This window comes from Heterocephalus glaber, unplaced genomic scaffold, assembly GCF_053883595.1.
Source record: "Heterocephalus glaber isolate CG9 unplaced genomic scaffold, H.glaber_assembly_v1.0 deba00001472, whole genome shotgun sequence".
In the NCBI taxonomy this organism is placed as follows: domain Eukaryota; kingdom Metazoa; phylum Chordata; class Mammalia; order Rodentia; family Bathyergidae; genus Heterocephalus; species Heterocephalus glaber.
The window spans coordinates 98780946-98799840 of NW_028258315.1; the positions used below are offsets into that span (position 1 = coordinate 98780946).

The window sequence follows — 18895 nt, forward strand, 5'->3', positions numbered from 1 at the left end:
GGTCAGTGCGGGTGTTTTACAAAGGATGTCATCTTTTGGGCCTAGCAGCATATGAAGCTTTTGATCAGTGACAGTGACAGAGGAGACATTCGAGGCAGAGGGGACAGTGAGCAGACACACTCTGAGGCCCCCAGGGGCCGCACCCCTGGAGGATGTTAGACCTCGGGCTGTGGGCACGCAGGTTGGTGCAGACATGACACTTCTGACTGCTGAACTGCTGCTCTGCGTCGGCGTGCATGCAGATTACTCAACACTCACGGAGGCAGCCTCCAGCTCTCAGTTAACGTGTCTGCACGGACACGTGAGGTGCAGTGCGGAGTCAGCAGGGACCTGAGACCAGCCATTCTTGGTGTGCATCCCAGCTCGGCTACCTGCCGGGTATGTGACATTAGAGAAATAGCCTGGGCGTTGCAGCCTCCGCAGTCGCATCACAGGGCGGTGGTGTCGACCTGCCGCATGGCCCCTTTGTGAGCACCAACTGAGTCCGCTCCTGCCAGCGGCCCACAGAGGCACCTGGAATACACAGACGCTCACCAGCTACTGTACTGGCCACGCTGTGTTCCCTTCCCCAGGGCGACACCCTCTCCGTCCCTAGAAAGGCAGTGTGGAACTGGCCAGCCAGGAGGCCACCCGCAGCCCCACCTTGACCCTGCGGGCCCTGCTGGCTTCGCAGGCTGTAAGGTCCCCTCTGCACCCTTGCCCCAGAGCCCCGAGCTGGCCTTCCAAGACGGCAGGGAGTGGTTCTCCTGCCCTCTGCCTATGGAGGTTCAGAGCAGTAGGAGACCACAGGACATGGAGGGAAGGAAGAGGATCGCTTTGGGATTTCTACCTCCAAAATTCCCTTCCTGTGCAGTTGTCCATTCTTGTCAGACAGACTCTGCTCCACCCTCCTTCATTCTGTCCTCTCCTTCCCTCGCACCTGTAGCTGCTCCTTCCTCTTACTCCGAAGGCCTGGCAAGCAGAGCGCATGGTGCCTTGGTACCCCAGGCCCCTGGTGCTACGCGAGGGCGCCCTGGCTCTCCAACCCCCCCGGCTCCCCCTTCAGCTACTCCTGCATTAAGCTCTCGTCTCACCGAGGACTCCGCCACTGTTTCCCTGAGGGGCTTTGCCTCACCGACATCCGGGATCACAGGGGCCTCCGAGGGCCACCTTAGCCGGGCGGGTGGCCGCGGAGAGGGGAGCCTTTGGCTCTCGTGGCTGTCAGGAGGCTGCACTCCCCGGCGCCGCGCACCCTCTGCCTTCCCGCGGTCAGAGGCTGAGGTGAGTCTGAGGGCCCAGGCAAGGCGGCGGGCAGGGTGGGCACCCGGCCATGGGCTGTGCCCGAGGCTCACGCGCGGTCTCCTCTAAGTTTTTTTTTATATTTAAGCACTGAATTGTTCCACATGGACAATCAACCATTCTGGAAACCAAAAACCCATTTTGTGATAAATAATATAATTCTATACTCATTTCTTCAAGTACCAACACGCGATCCTTCAAGAACAAGTCTGCTAGGCCTGTGAAAGGTAAATTGGTCAAAGGGACCCGGAGGAGGAAATGATAAGAGTCAAGGGTTCATGGCATCCCTGGGAACAGAGAGGTTTTCTACTCAGAACAAGAGGTTCCAAGGGAACTACTCAATTAAATTACAGAAAATGGGGCCGGGGATTTAGCTCAGTGGTTTCGCCGCCTGCTATGCAAGCGCAAGGACCCAAGTTCGATCCCCCCTGGTACCAAAAATAAATAAATAAATAAAAAATAAATTACAGAAAATGTGTAACATTCTGCCATTGTGACCCATAGAATGGCATTTTCTAGCGGTTAACTAACACGATTCTTGCTATCCTTTAAGAGAATATGACTTTCAGTTCCTTTCCTGCTGCTTGGGAATATTTTCTCCTTGCTCTAATGATGGATGCTGAGTTTTTGTCTATTGATTTATTTGATAGAATAGCTGACGAGCCGGTACTTGAACTTAATTATGATATTTAATTTTTATTAGTGAGTTCATTGTACACACTGTAGCAACTTTGTGCCCTGTATTTTACCACATGGGAACTTCTGCTACACATACTCACACAAATTTCCAGAAGATGAAACTCAGTGGCTACTGGAAGCTAATGCTAGAAATATGTGACCTATTAACGATCACAGATACATTCAGTTAGGTCAACACTATTTGGTCAATAAAAAATTCTACCCTCAATTAAAATGTATGTAGAAAAGCATCCATCTTAGCAACAAATACTCTTTTTTATCCTGATGTTTAGTTTTAATTAAAGCTAGGGCAGCTTATTAATTGCCAACAATACTATTGAATCCTTTGGAATGCTAGTTGGCACATATCCAAGATTTAAGCTTAAAAAGAGATGTTTGTTTGAGGTTAAAAAAAAATACCAACCAATTACAGAGGAGCCAAGATTATGCAACAGATTTGAACCTGTGCACAGAGAGGTGAGGAGCGAAAGGCAGTGGGGCCGTTTGGAGTGTCATTGCCCCAAAGGGAGCATGTTCGGATTTGGAGAGATGCTTGGAACTTGCTCTCTGGAAAAACCGGTGCTAATGCCATCAATATGATATGCAAAGTGTTTTGCAAATGTGATACACCAAATGATAATCTTTACAGACATTATTATAAGACAAAAGTATCTTTTAAAGGCATCTAAATTTTTGTCATCAAGAATCCCTTCTAAATGTATGTAAAATACAAGACACATTATAGTCCAGTTAACTCTGAGACATTTGCACTAAACAAAAAAGAATTTTTGGGGAAAAGTTATTCGATGTTTCCAGGACAATCTGTGTATGAAATATCCTGCCCTGTGGTTCTGCTCTGTGCCTATGAATTTGTTAAACAGGAAAGTTTGGCATTTGCTTTCTTACCTGCATCCGCTTCCTGTGGTTGCTGTGCCAACTTCCCCTCACCTCGGTGCTCACCACAGCAGGAGTTCATTGTCTGCCAGCTCTGGAAACCAACAGCCTGAAACAGGAATCACTGGGCCAAAATCGAGGCGTTGCCAGGGCCGCATGGGGCTCCTAATCTCTTTCTGCTTCCGGTGATGCTGGCAGGCCTTGATCTAGGGCCTGAACACACCAGCTGTCTAGGCTGGCATTGTGAAATCTCTCTTTGCTGCACCTTCGCATCGCTCTCCCTGTGCTCCTGATCACCCTTTGTCCACATCTTGTAAGGGCTCCTGTGATTGCATTTAATTCAGGATCCTTAATTTAATCACACCCACAGAGACATTTTTTCAGGCAAGGCTCATTTACAGGCTCTAGGGTAAGGGTGTGAATAACACTGGGGTAGAGGCGTTTTTCAGATGACAATAGGGAGTATTAGATAGAGCAGCATAGCAAACACGAATGACTAGAAGTTGGTGAACCAGAGTCGGGTCCTTGCTGCATCACTGTCTATCAGGTTTCCCTGAGAAGGTCACTTATTGGAGACTCACTTTCTTTGTCTATAAAATTGGTGTTGGATTTAAGGAAATAATCACTAAGTTCTTTGCATTTTGAAACTCATGTTAGGCAGCGGTGGGACATTCTGCTGGTGTATTTCTTTTTTTCTATAGGGGTAGAGAGGGAGAGAGGGTCCCCTCTGTGGTGGGTCAGACTTTCCAGCCACAGCACACTGCAGTTAATGGTGGGAGCAAGGTGGGGCTCTGGCCTGGGTCCTATACCTGCAAGGCTGCAAGGAGTAGAGAAGATGACCTTTGTTATGATTCGGAGGTCACAAACAACCTTCTGACTGTTAATTCTGCTGCTCCAAGAATTTGACTTCAGTACATCCTGACCTCTGGAAAAATGGTAACTTTTGTTATGCATTGATGAATTGTCATTCCCTTTGGAGGCCGGGCAACAGTGATTTCCCAGCCCCGACCACTGCACGTTGAACTAATAATGTGCTGTGAGTTAGTCTCCAAGTTTGAGTTCCCCGGTGACCCTTATCCCAAAAGAGTCCGGCATTTATAAATTTATTTAAATTTATTTATAATATTTATCTAACTGCAGTCATGCAAATGATGATGAAAACGATACCTCGTATACATTGAAGACTTGTTCCGTGCAGACAGCGCTAAACAATACCAGAATCAGTTGCATTTGCTTTTCACAATTTTCCAATGCCATAAGGTCCTCTGCAGCACATCGGCACTGAGAACTTACTGTGTATCAGGCTTGTGATCCATGCTTGGGATAGAAGGATGACAAGGGCCCTTCGCTTAAAGGAACTGAATGTTGAAAAGAGGAACAAATATTAAGCAGAGAATCACAGAAATAAACATGACTTTAGAGTTACTAAATGCTACCTATCAAGGGAGGCATATGGTGCTAGGGTAGTCACTGCGCACAAAAGTGCATTTGAGAGAAACTGCAGGATTTCTTCCGGGTCACAGACTCCACAAGAGCCCGGCCTTTGGCCCAGGACCATTGACATGGAGGCCCTGGCGTGACCGCCAGGCCGCACCCAGGCATGGGGTCCCCATCGCTGTTTGAAGTCCGACGTGCTTCTCTTTTCTGTTGGCAAGATTCAAGTGGTCACTTTCTCACCCTCATTGCTTGGCCCCAAAGTTTACTTTTATTGACTCTTTTGAGCATTTCTACTGTGGAGACGTTTTGAAAAGAGCTCTCAAGCCATTTCTGGGGTCCATGACACAGATTTGCGATCTCATTCTGTTAAGGGTTGGATTCCAGCCCCAGTTCTGAAAAGTGAAAGCGTGTACTCAGTAAATTCCTGAAACCGACAAGAACCCTTTGGCTGTTACTCAAAAATGTCTAATACCATGAACCAAAGTAGTGAGTTATTTCCACACTCCACATGCAGCCCTCCACCCTTCAAAGTAGAGTCCTCAAACTGTATTTTACCACTGGGTGCAAAACCATTTCCCCACGAAGATAATCTGAGACAATTTGATAATGATGTGGATTGGAACACTATGCTGTACTAATCTATCTAAATCTGCTGTTCTGGGAAATTTTTTAACCAACCACGTTTTATATACAATAAACTTTTCATGTATGATTTTTAAATTAAACTCCATGCATGGTTAACTATGGTATCAGTAAACACAGCTATTTCCTCTTGTATTAACATGGTTATACTAAGAGTGAACTCACTTTTAAGTTTTTTGCCCTTAAAGTGTAGTCACTTTTTCATGTAAACAATACATTTTTTTATGTGGGCAGAGCCAGAAAAAGCTAGTATTCATCAGATATTTTATAGTTCCTGTCTGTAAATACAATGTTAGCTTTATCTCCAGTTTAAGTAAATAAAAAACTCATTTTGTCTTTTATTAACCTTATTTGTATGCCATATAATATAATTCAAATTAACCATTTAAAAATTAGACATCTTGTTTTTATGGTTTTATACTTTGAATTAATGAAAAAAATAAGAGAGATATTTTTCCCCCTTTTGGAATAAGCAGTCAGTTTTGGAAAATTTTCCCTGGAGTCACTAACTAGCAAAAAAGTTAGTGAATCAAGGCAAACCTTGTGACCCAATTGGCAGTTATCTTGCTCAACAGCAAGGATTGTGACCAAATTATAGCACGGTTCACATGGAAACAGCAGCTCTGCGACTGCCCAGTTCTATTTAAACTGGTGACAAACTTCATTTCATCTCAAATAACTGTGTTCCCATCCATCACTGTTCACACATATCTACCATCCGTCAGGCCAGGAGGTTCCTAGAAAATAATCTTCCTTCTGCCTGGAATTGACCAGCCCCACTTTAGAAGCCCTAAAGTAAATACTTCTAATCTTTTCCCAGTTTAAGTGACCAGTCAAAGGCTCATGTCATGTTCTTTTAAGTGCCAAATAGCTGTTCCATTTCCTAATTAGGGGAGAGGAGTACTGTAAATGATAGTCCTAAATAAATATATAATATCATCTACTGATAAGGACAGTGTAAATATTTATGGCAATTAGGAAACAAACGTGCACATATTTGAATATTCCCTAGAAGCTGACGTGCACCCGTGGCAGCCTTTGCCAGAAAGCGGCTCTCCTGTGGGCTCTGCTGAGAGTCGGGCCCTCTGGGTCTGTGTTCTGCTGCCTGCGGCTGCAGAAGGGCAGTGGGGAGGGAAGGCCCCAGTGCAGAGGCTCCCTCAGCAGCTTCCTCGCGGAGACGGAGGCTGGACTCTCTTCCGATTTCCGTGTCTATGCCGAGTGCGCCTGGAAGTCTTCTGTCCGTGTCTCCGCGGAGAGCATGTGCCGAAGGGCGGGCGCGGAGAGCTTGCAGGGCCTGGGCACATGTCTGTCTACTGTTCCCTGCCTCTGTTTTCACGTGTCCTGGTGAGAGCAGAGATTCAAACCATAGCTTTCAGGGTGAGAACATTTCTCTTCCAGGTAAAGCTTTATCCCTCTATGAGGCACCTGAAAAGAAAAATAAAAGACAATACCGTGTGTTACAACGTTGCCACCAATTTTGTGCCAGCTCCAGGTTATGTTTAGGCTGCACCGATTTGAGCCTTAGTCCCCCCTCATTATAAAGTAATAGTGCCAGGCTCCGTTCTAGCCACCTTATTCTGTTCTTTAGAAGACAGTATGGACATCCGTAAACTATACTTCAAATTAAGTTTTCTTTGGATTGCCTTTTGTGATTATAAAAATAATAAATGATCACTTTCATGGAAAGATAAGACAGAACGTGTGCCTTTCTCTGTCACCTGAGTTGTGTGTGTGTGTGTGTGTGCGCTCATGCACATGTGCATATACATGTACAGATTACATGGAGAGACATTGCTGAGTGTTCATTTGTGACTTGGTATGTAACCTAGTTACAGTAAATGTAATTCATGTGTCATTCAATGCTTTCTGAATACGTCTTTAGTGCTACATACTATTGTATGGGTGAATATGGAATACTTAATGGTAACTTTCATTGGACGTTTAGATAGTTTCTAATACAAGTGATCTCTTAGAAAAATGTCCGCTCAAACTCTCATCTCTCACAGTAGACCCAGTGCTGAGACTGTAAAGACAGGAGGTAGCAGTTTTGAATTCCACCTTCTGGCTGCTGGCCACGTGGTCTGTGAAGACACTTCGCTTCTTAGGGATCTTGGTTCCCTTGTTTGCCAAGTGGAGCTGCAGCCCCGTCTCTTCCGGTCCTTTCTAAAGAGGTATCCATGTGTCTGCCCATGCTGGGCAAACAGGAGGTTCCTAGTAAAACCCAGCAGCCTTTCCCTTCTCTGTCTTTTCAGTCCAGATTCCTCCGTATCTGTAAAAACCCCAGGAATGGTGTGCAGTTTAGTATCTTCAAATATTTTGTGGTGGAGAAACTGTCACAAGTATAAGAAGTACTACACATCTCCTTTCTGGCCTGAGGCTTTCCATTTTGTCATACAATGCAGGACTGATGACTTCCAGGTCTCCAATGGTAGCTCTTGATTTCTGATTTGTTTTTTCATGTCATCCTCATCTATTGGTGAGCTCAGTATGAAGTAGCCTGCCACACCGTGTCTCTGCTGAAACTCCAAATTCCAGGCATTGTCTGACATAGTAAGTACTCAGTGAATGTTACTTGTTGCTTTTACTATCGTATGCAAGAGAAATCACACATCTATCTTAAAGAAAAGATGAGCTTGATCATGGAAGATACAGGGCATATGAAGTCTTCTTTTCTCTTCCCTCCCCTGTTCTCTCTCTCCCTCTCTCTCTCTCTCTCTCTCTCTGACTTAGCCAAATTCTAAAAACACTTCCAGGTCCCATTTATTTGCATAGATTATAAATGGATTAAGCAAGCCAGAGAGTATAATTTCTTTTGTATCATAAAAAAGACGTGTGGTGGGGAAGAGGAATTTGGCAAGAGGAAAGCATCAGTTTAAGACTTTAAAATAGGATGATGGCCCATCTGTCTTGAATAACTGTGACCACAAATCGACGAGCAAAAAGGAAACTGCTGAGATTTCTTCCAACTTTGGGATTCTCTGATCTTACAGATGGTCCCTTGGGCAACTATCTGCAGAGCAAGTGTGCTTTAGACCCCCAGCGGAGCTGCTCCGGTCGGTGGGGGATGAAGACCACGTCTCCAGGTAGACTTTGTGGGAGCAGCTCGCTCACGCGGCCGTGTCGGCCAGCTCCACGTCAGATGTGAGACAGAACACGACACACACGGCTAGAGAAGGAGGGTCTGCTTCGGCTGAGAGTTTCTGTCCATGGTCAGCAGGCTGCAGGGCTGAACCATCACAGCAGAAGGCCGTGACCGAGGAAAGCTGGCCACCTTAGGCAGCCAGGGGGAGGGAGAGGAAACAGTCAGAGGAAGTGGCCGCACAGTCCTGGTGCCCGAGGCCGACGCGTAACCCCGACCCTGGAAGCCTGCTCTCCTCATCTCTCAGGTGCTCGTGCCGGTCAGGTTGATTAACCATCACACACCTCTGTACCCGTCCACTCTATGACCACAGTCTACAAAACAGCAATAGTACAAAAGACTGTGCTTTCTTTTGTAGCAAGGTGCTTTTGCAGCTATCTCGGTATTACTAATTCGGACCATCGGAAGTGAGTCATCACCGAAAGTGGCCTGTACTCACTCTGTCCCAAGACTGGTGCAGGGAAGTGGAGTTTGGGAACTCCGACATATTTGGGGCCCGTTTTCAGTAGCAGGACTGAGGACCTCGCTGTGTGTGGAAGGCATGGCTGGCTCATTCTGTCTCCTGTTGCCAAAGCCAGCCCAGAGGCACCACCTGAGCCTGGGAGCCAGCTTCCTCTGTGCCACTGCCGGTGTCACCTCAGTCAGTTAGAAACACTTCCCCGTCTGCCCTTGCCAACTGTGACAAGTTAGCGGAGCCGTGGCCCCCGTGAATCATGCCTTCCTGCGTCCATGTCCTGGCAGCCTTCTCCCTGGGGCACTAGGCGTGTGGTTAGCTTTGGTCAGTGTAATGCCAGCAAAGCCCATGTGACCTGGGTGCCTCTCAGAATCCTGCTCCCATGGGGAGGCCGGGGCTATCCTGCCGGAGACTGGTGAGCACAGCCAGAGCTGGCATCAACTGCCACACACACGGGCAAGGCCATCTTAGAGCGCCCAGGCCTGGGGACATGCTAGAGCCCGCCATGGCATGGGCAGTGCCATGTGACGCCTCCAGAGGAGCCTCCCGTTGACCAAGGCCAGAGGGCTGCCCCAAAGTGAGCTCTGGATGCAGTGATAACCAAGATAGCCATTTAGGCCGAGTAGACCCTTCAAAGCTAGTGACTGTAGCTAATCTTTCAGCTGGCTTCACCCTCAAGTTTCTGAAAGGTGGACAGGTGAGAAGATGGAGAGCCTGAATGAGGCAGAAGGTGGTAGCACAGTACGAAAACCTGAGTGGCTTTCCCTGCCTGGTCTACTCCCATTAGCTCTTCCTGGAAGGCTGGGCTGGGTTCTCCCTGGCTGGGCAGCTGAGAGAATGCTAAGAAGAGGGAAATAAAACCCGCTTTCTTGCCTCAGGCGTTGTTTCCTCAAAAGATTTCTTGGAGGAATCAGACGATCTGTCTGAGTCACACGCTTAGCAGCAGGGGATTGTCTTTGAAAGGAAAGCCAGTGAGTTCCCAGGTGTGACATTACACCTCTCATCGTAGGCCCGTCCTCCGTCCTCCTCACATTCAGGACACGAGTCTCCTCCCGGGCACAGAGGTCAGTGTAGCTGTACCAAAGCAAGTTTTGGGGCTCCTCCCAGTGCAGCTTACTGGGAAGTAGTTACCCACCGATGCAAATTCCTCTCTTCTAACATACAAACTTTAGCCTGAAACTTACACTGTCTTTTAAAACCTAAGCAATGACTGTTCCAGCTCAAATATGAACACGCAACAACATAAAATAAAAAATAAAATGACATTTCTAGATCTGTAAATTTTAATGTGCTTTCCAACACAGTTTAACTAAGGAGTAATATCTAGGCTGCTCACCTGATAAAGGTGAGTTTATCCTGCTGCTCTGTGTATCAGATGGCCCTGGGTTTCTTCAAAGTTCTGTTCTAGGAAGGATAGAAGAACAGAGCTGGGAGGGTCCCTCTATCTTCCACCTGACCATCCGTCGTGTGACAAAGGACAGCCTGGAGTTAAAATGCTGCTGTTTGTTGACAGTGATGGCTGTTGGATTGTTCGAAAGAGCACTCCTGACATTGAGCACAGACAGCCTGGATAAAGAAGCGAGCAAACTTTCCCAAGAGCCTCCTTGGCTGGCTGAGTTACTGAATGGCAGCGCCAAGGTTTTCAGTAATGTGGACTCAGCTGGCTCTTTAAAGTTGTGTGCCAGAACAGAGTTAAACATGTTAACAAGCTTGTAGCCTGAACTGGAACATATTCTCCCCATGATCTCCGGGGACCTGGTCACAACTGCTAGAGACACACAGCTCTCCCTTACTCCACCCACATGTGCCGAGGGTCAGCACCCTCAGCAACTCCCTGGCTGTGTCTCCCCTGCACACTGGAGACTCCAGCGCCTGCTCTGGCAGCCTGTGGGGGTCATTTAGGCCACGTCTCTTTCCTTTCTCAGGATGACAGCAAACATTAAGCCTCTGGGTGTTTACGGAAAGGAGACTGCATGTGGACTTGATCTCTTCTGTCCATTACTTTTGCTCAGCGCGTGTGCACACTAGTGGACAGGGCTGGGACGTGAAGAGTTGGAAGGGGTTGAGAGAGCAGCAAGTTACTCCCAACCCTCCACTTTAGGGAGCTGCGGGCTATAAATGTGAGATGGCTTGTGGGATCCCAGTCTTCTAGCTGCTGGCACACTTTTCCTGAACACACTATAGAAATAGACAAGTTTATATCTTTGCCTTTAGAGCTGGGATAGCCATAAAGACCATCATTCAATTCCAGGTCTAGAAATAATTATTAGTGATCAACATGAGACAATGCTGAGTATTCCTAGAAGATGAGAGCAAACGCTTATTACGCACTCACCTAAGATCTTGCACACTCTGTCCACAGTAAATCGCAGCGATTATTCTCCTGCGTTCTGTGTGTTACTACGGAGAAGTGGATCTTGGGTTGCCATCGCCTTGGTCAGACTTCTGGCAGGGAGGCGGCTCCTCCACTCTGTACTCTACCAGACCAGACATCACAAGTCAACCACTGCATTCTCCCCTACTGATTCTTGCTACAGCCTGGGAACTCCTTGGCAGACTTCCAACATCCACTATCAAGCTGGCTCCAGATGCGGCTCACCATGTTTCCGGATCAGGACAGTCACGGTGCTCCAGCCAACCTGTAATAGGCTCTCCTCACAGTGCTCTGAGCATCAAGAGGCACTGAGTGCGTAACTGAACCCACAAACCAACTCAATGCCCGCAGGATGGTTACAGAGTGCAACAAGGGGGTTGTTTGTTAGAGGCTGCTCACCCTAAATCCCAAGGCTCCTTACAGCCTCTTGCAGGGTGGCTGAGAGGAAGGAGGCAAAGGACCAGAGCCGTGCACGTTGGAGAGACATCTCTGCCCCTTGCAGCTCCCCTCGCTGCCAACACGCAGTACTGGTAGGGGCTGGGGGCCGCCTGGGCCTGAGCTGAAGTCATGCAGTTCTACTTGGAGCTTCCAGGGCAGTGGCGCCAGTGTGGTGTCTGCCGTTAATTTCAGACCAGTCTCCCCCGGGCCATGGTTCTGGGTCTTCGGGCCTGGCCAGGCCCCAAACTTGGCTCCTCATGAGTAACGCTGGTGGTGCCCCAGATCCCCCCCCGGCTCTCAGATGGGCCCCACGTCATGGCAGGCAGCCTGTGGAGAACATAAGCTCTGAGATGACTCACCAGCCCATCCCTCAAGACAGGGATGGAAAAAGCCCAAAGGGAAAAAAAGATGAGCATTTGTCTGCTGTGAAGTTGGTAGGACTTAAAATAGTCATCAAAATATACTCATTGGCAATAAAATTAGAGCTGAATCAGATCTAATTAGACTTGTGTGAGACTGGTGGATGGCTAATCACACTTAATTGGTTACCCCTGAATGCAGTGTGTGCCTCTGTCTCAGCACACAACAGAGCCGTCACGTTCACGAGCACTGTGCTGGTGCCGGCCTTCTCCAATGTGGACACCAGGACACGGACACAACACTGGGCGTGCTTAGGACAGGGCATCAAACCTGAATGACGTCAGTAAGCAAGGTGGGATTCCAAATATCCAAGTGAGCTGTAAGGGTCAGCTAAGGTGAGGGAGCTGCAGTGAGCCGTGACTGGGGGGCTGGTGAGCAGGGCTGAGGGGGTTAATCTTTGAATTCATCGTTTTTTGTTTTTGTTTCTTTTGGCAGCATTTTGGGGATGGTGGGGTTGAACCCAGCACCTGCACTTGCCAGGCAAGCATTCTGCTCAGCTACATCCCCAGCCCTGAACTGATATCGTCCATTTCTTGGCCATCCAAAAAACTCATCTGCAAGCTAAATTTCGCCAGTTCAGAGGCCTTTACAACCCTTGATTCAGAGACTTTCTATAAGTGAATTTAGACTCTAAAAATATGCACCACTGTCCGGCAGGGATGGGTTATTTTCCTTATTGTCTCTTCCCTGTATTCTTCTTATCCCATCAATATGAAGAGGGGCTTCAGAGATTCAGGACCTCAGCAAATTCATTAGCTACAGAAGGAGAGCCAGGTGGGGACAATATTGGACATGCAATGAGCAATGGAGCTGAGCCTCTGATCAGCGAGCACGTGTGTCCAGTGGCGACGTGGGCTCCTTAGGAAGGGAGGCACTTACTCCCAGAACAGGAGGAGGTTTGAGGAGGTCCAGGGAGCAGCCAGGGAAGCTCGGGTGGTGGTGGGAGCATTTGGAAGGCTCCACAGTGGCTCCAGCAGAGGGCCCAGAAATACCTGATATCTGAATAGCCAGTATGGCTGTACTAATAGAATACCCCAGGATGAGAAATGTTTTGAATTCCACCCAAGAATCTTTCCCATCAGAACTTTTGCCAGGTCTCAAGGCTCGCTGTGTATTATGAACCCCAAGAGTAACTAATCTGGTAGTTAGGTGTACCCAGATGAGCTTGGATGCACTTCTACGTAGCTCACCATTTGAAATCTTAGTAGAACACAAAAAATTACAGCTCAGTGATTTTTATTTTCATACCTGACAGACGGTGATCTCACGACCGTAGCCGCAGAGTTAGAGATCTTAGATGGTGACACTTTCTGTCTCCCCTATGTACTTTAGAAAGTGTCGAGTCACTCATTCTGTCTCAACGGTACTGTAGGGTTAACAGGAACTCAGGCAGGACAAGAGAAGTTGGTGAGGGGAGCTTGGGCCGGGTGGGGAGGTCTAGTATAGGCCCGGTCACGTCCGTCGTAACCCAAACCACCTAAAATGACCATGCATTGCAGTGCAGTGGTTAACAGATAGGCTACTTACTTTGGGATTATTGAACAAGGGAAACAACCCTAAATGGGCATAATAACACCATTTGTGTAGAACAGTAAAACCTTGTTTTGCGAGCATATTTCTTTCTGGAAACATGCTTGGAATCCAAAGCACTTGTATATCAAAGCAAATTCACCATAAGAAATAATGGAAACTCAGAAGATTCATTCCATACCCAAAAAGTATCCATATAAAAATGATTGCAAGATTTAGCTATTACAAATTGTGCTGCTGTAAACATGGGTGTGCATATATCGCTGTGGTGTTCTGCTTTTAACTCTTTTGGACAGATACCCAGCTGGGGAATAGCTGGGTCAAATGGAGCCTCTAGTTTTAGGGTTTGAGGAATCTCCATACTGATTTCCATAGTGGTCGTACCAATTTACATGCCCATCAACAGTGGAGAAGGGTTCCTTTTTTCCCACAGTCTAGCTAGCATTTGTTATTGGTTGATTTCTTGATGATAGCCACTTTTTCTGGAATCTTGTTTTAATTTGGATTTCTCAAATGACCAGTGTTGTTAAACTTTTTTTTCATATATTTATTTGCTGTTTGTATTTCTTCATCTGAGAAGTGTCTATTCATTTCAGATGCCCATTTTTGGATTGGGTCTTTAACTTTCGGGGGGGGGGGTCCTGGTATTTTTTACTTATTTATATATTCTAGATATAGAACATAGCATCAGCCCAGATGCCCATCAATGGATGAATGGATAAAGAAAATGTAGTTCTTATATACAGTGGAGAATTACTCTGCCATGAAGAATAAACTTGAGACATTTTTAGGTAAATGGGTGGACCTGGAGACCGTACTTTTAAGGGAAATAAATCAGACACTCGTGTTTAATATGCATGGTTTCTCTGGTGTGAGAAACTGAAAGCATAAATAAGGACCAAAATGGATGATAGACATTGGGAATTAGGAAGAAAATGTTTAAATAGGAAGGGGAACAACAGAGGGGGAAGGGAAAAGGAAAAAAAGAATAGAAAGAAAAAAATGAAAACAAAGCTTCTGTAAGGGTTGAAAGATGGGGAGAGGAATTGGAAAAAAAGAATTAGGGTATATAGAGATACAAATTTTCTATGGTGAATGTGATCATTATGCATATCAAAAGTGTGCCAATAAAATTAATTTTTAAAATTTTAAAAATGATTATAATGCTGTCATATATTACAGAGTGATAAAGAAAATAAAAGAAAAATAAACAAGTTAATCTGCACTTACGTTTGAAAACGTGGTGAGGAGGTTATTGTGCAGGATGGCTTTCGCCATTGCTGGTGGAGTCTTTCTTTCAGGGCAGCATGAGTAGGAAACCTATGCAGTGCTTTTGGCTCCTTCTGAGGATTTCACGGAAATGTGACATTGCATTGTCATTGAACAGACTCATCACTCACACTGCTACAGCCTTATTCAAGTGGTGCTTTTCTACAAAACTTTGCAGTTTCCCACATTTTACACATCTCCGGAATCCCATTTGAAGTGAGGATTCCTCCACTTTTTCTCCTCCTCCTCTCAGAGGAGGTCTCCGTATCCGCCTATGTGGGGAGACAGTTGCCCACAATCCATTGGCTCTGTCGTGGTCAAGTGACACTGGGAGTTACATACTACTCATATTGCTTGTTTATCAAGTTCAAATTTATCAAAACTGTTTGCTCATCTTGCAGAACACTCAGAGATCAAGTTACTCACAATCCAAGGTTTTACTGTATTGTAAACATCAAATAGGGTAAAGCACATAGCACTGTTGCTGGTATGAAGAAAATACAGACACACGCGGTTTTGTGCTGCGGTTTAGAGGTCTCTATAGCAAGTAGGGGACCTGTGTGACGTAGGTGACATTCCTTTTCCCTGCACAAGGTGAGCTGGACCGGTGGGCTCCACTAAAATGTCCTTGACCTGCAGCAGTATTGGCAGAAGGACGCCTCCCAGAGCTGCGAAGAGTATTTTAATGCCAGTAGCTGTCTGGGGCTCCTTCTGCAGAGATGGTCCCTGAGCCTCGCACAGCTCAGGGCCCCTGGCAGGCCACCCTTCCCTTCCCTGGTGCCCACCTTGGTGACAGCCCCGACCTGGCTCTGCTGCTTTCTGCCTGGCCAAGACCCTGCCCCACCCACGTGGTGGAGTGTGTGTGAGTGAGCACTTCTGAGATCCCTGGTAGCACCCTTCAGCTAGGCTGTCCCTTGCTTGGGTTCCGTGAACTGGTTGGTTAGTGCTCTGGTGACCGGGCTGGGGCATTTGGAAGGGTCTGCATTTGAGCTCATTTCTCTCTACAATCTTGACTGTTGACGGAGCGTACTTGGTCCAGTAGGAGCTTTTCTTAGGAAAGCATTTATCTGTCACCTTATGAGGTGATTACCTGTGGGTAACGGCAGGGAGGATGGAAAGTGAACACTCTATAGACTGGAACTGAGCTTTTCCCATACGGAATAGAACTGGGCCCTTTTCCCGCAGCCCCAAGAAAGGGCTCGGGTCGCACTTGCTGATGACGCGCTCGCCGGGCAAGCGCAGGGCCTGGAGCCTCGGGGTGTGCCCCTCCCACACTGTAAAATCGCTGATCTCAGTGAAAATGTCCGGCCTGCCTTCACAGGTGGTGACAACAAGCGGTCTTGTTCAGTGTCAGCTCCTGCTGTATAGGACACACCACGTGTACATACTCTTCCGCCCTGGCAACACCCTCCAGGCCCACCCGATGCCCACTGTGCACAGCAGGAAGTCAAGGTCCTCACAGGTTCTGGGTTTGCCCAAGAGGTCTTCACAGCTTGGTAAGCGATAACACTCCACCTCCTTTTCCCTCTACCCTCTGATAAATTTCTTCCTCTATAGCTTTGCCTGTTTTAGTCGCATCCTACAGCATCACACAATAGTTGTTCTTTTATGTTTGACTTGTTTCACTTAGTGTATTGCTTTTAAAGCTTATCCATTTTGTAATGGGTGGAATTCATTCCTTTTTAAGGCTAATATCCTACTGCATGCATATTCTATGTTTTATGTATCCATTTATTTGTTGGTGAACACAGGTTGTTTTACATATACATTTTTAAATGTTCTAGTAATCATATTTTTAAAAAGCTAAAAGAAAGAAATGAAGAATATTTTTACATGATTGGATTATTTTGGATTTATGATGATCTTGGGTATATTTAACTCAATAACCAAATTGCTATCATTTCAACATAACAATCACTAGAGAATTATTAATGATCTAGATCTATTTCACATTCCTTGCTTACTATGCAGTTTTTGAAGCCCAGTTTGTATTCACAGTTAGGAGTGGATTTCCCTCCAGCCCAGCCAGGTTGCAGGTGGTAATAACTGTGCAAAGCACAGAGGTCAGAGCCCTGGGGTGCTGCTCCTGAGAGTGGCCAGGAGTCCTCCCTGGTGACATGCTTTCCACACCACCTCTTAGCTGTATAACTCCTTTGTTTAGTTTCTGTGACATTTCAACTTCACTCTTGAGTCACATGCAATTAACGTTTAATTAATTATTGCTACACAATTCTGCGTAGAACTGGCCATTAGTTGTAAAAGACATGGGAATATCACATGGTTATGTGTTGAGGTTATGCACTAGACATATCACAGAAGATTATGAAAGAATAGCATGAAGGAATATACTACTCACTGCCACAAAGCAAGGACTATTCAAAGGCTATGGTATCTAGAGCCACCATACAGGTGCAAAAATAAAGGATTTGTCTTCTGATTTGTGAATTTTATATGCTGTTTATGGCATATTACAATAATTTTATTTAAACATTTACTAAGTTATCTTAATTGAATGACTGTCGTGACATGGAATCAGATATCTCCTTGAAACTCTGGATGATTGTAGATGGACAGGTTCAGGAGAGACCCAGGCATGGCGGAATCATTGAGGAAGATGAGCCCGGTATGGAGACAGCTCCCAGCCGCCAGGCCCTGTGCCAGGGTATCGCATGGTCCCGGACATGGCATGCTGGCAGTGCCGAGCTGGTTTTGTCCTACAGAGCTGCCAGTTTCATACGCTTCAGTCAAATGCAGTATTGCATCCATGCAGGTGATGCTAGCAAATTCTTTGTGAATGCGTGAACTTTTGGGGGTCGCTAACAGACTGCACACAGTGTGCACACGGGGAGGGAGGGTCTCCTCAGGGGCGGAGTCAGGCACGCGGCATGGAGTCGCAGCAGCAGCTGTAACAGCAGCCCCGAGTTTCTTGATGCTCATAATGTGACAGATACTGCTAAGCCCACCTATCCATCCATCTACCTATCCACGCAACCCTTTGTACCAACTGCGGAAAGGTATTCTTATTCCCATTTTGAGATTAAGATGCTGCGTTCAGAGAGCTAAGTAAATTGACCAAGATCACACTCATTTCTGACTGGCAAAGCACTCAGCAGCCATCCAGGTTTGCCAGGTGCTGAGGTGCTCCCAGGGCATGGAACTTCCTGTGTCCACACGGGGACAGTCCTGGACACACTAGGGTGGTCTGGGCAAACCACAGCCCAGATTCTTGCTACTCTGCCATTGCAACTGGGGCCCTTGCCCACCAAGCTGAGGGAACTTTTCACTGATGCAGAGCACACCGATAGACACGGATATTTTGCCGACTTTCCAGGCCTTCTCACTTTCAACCTGAGCCAATGACACATTCTCTCCGTGGAATAATTAGAATGAATGTCAGCAAGCACAGCGCCCCCTGGGAGGCTGGGTGTTCTGTGCACTGCTTAGGGAGATGGGTTCACTCCAGTCTCGATGTCAGGGCTTCTTCCCCTGATGAGAGGCGTCCATGAACTTGAGCAGGAAGGAAACTTGCATCATTAATTTTATTCCCATCTAAGTGAAACTTAGAATTTCCTTCAAGTGTGAAGGCAAAAAACCTCTGTAGCAGTTACTGTACTTGTGACTTTCTCACCTATAAATTGTAGATATTTTTATATAGGCTACAGCTGTTGAGATACTTCAAATCATTATTTAAGCTCATCACCACTTTAAAATTATAGTAATTATTCAGACCTATGTAGGTCCTTGGTATTTAGTGTACTAATAAATATATGTGCTATTGACTTGTTTGGGGAGAAATATTTTGACAAATGGATTTTGATATGCTTAGTTTTCCTTGCAATTTTATGCTTGTTCTATGCACCCTAAAACAACATTGTTTTTTTTTAAACCACACTTTTTTTCCCCTTTCAGTACCGGGGATTGAACTCAGGACCCTGAGCTTGTCAGGCAGGCATGGCGCCACCGAGCAACATCCCAGCCCCTAAACACTCTTCTGAGAAGGGGCTAGGACACTCTGCTCTCACCCTGCAATCCAAAGCAGCACTGTTCCTCTCCTTGACCCCAGCCCACCAGCCAGGGAGCGTCTGAGCAGCAGCAGCCCCAGCCTGCCCTGCTTTGCCGGCCCCCTTGAAGGCCTTCCCTCAGGCAGTGAGAGCGTTGGGCCTCCAGGAACTAATTTCAGCAGCTAACCCTAGCTGCAGCAGCTAACCCTAGCTGCAGCAGCTAACCCTAGCTGCCCTCTGCGAAGTGAGGGCGAGGTGTGCACTTCTTTAATTCAACCCAGCCCGCCCTGTCCTTCCCAGCGAATTCTCCTCCGACCAGTTCCAGGAGTCCCTTTGTGACC

General features: G+C 46.8%; 1 long non-coding RNA gene across 4 annotated transcripts in view; it reads left to right on the forward strand.

The window, feature by feature from the left end:
• Positions 1-18895, forward strand: part of LOC110347071 (uncharacterized) — a 225257-nt gene that overhangs the window by 124121 nt on the left and 82241 nt on the right. Inside the window, exon 5 of one of the 4 annotated variants that reach the window (XR_015439226.1) lies at positions 15875-16154. The exons of the other annotated variants lie outside the window; for them this stretch is intronic. This is a non-coding gene — a long non-coding RNA (uncharacterized LOC110347071). Of the gene's footprint in view, positions 1-15874; positions 16155-18895 lie in introns of those variants that run through there. 4 annotated transcript variants of the gene reach the window in all.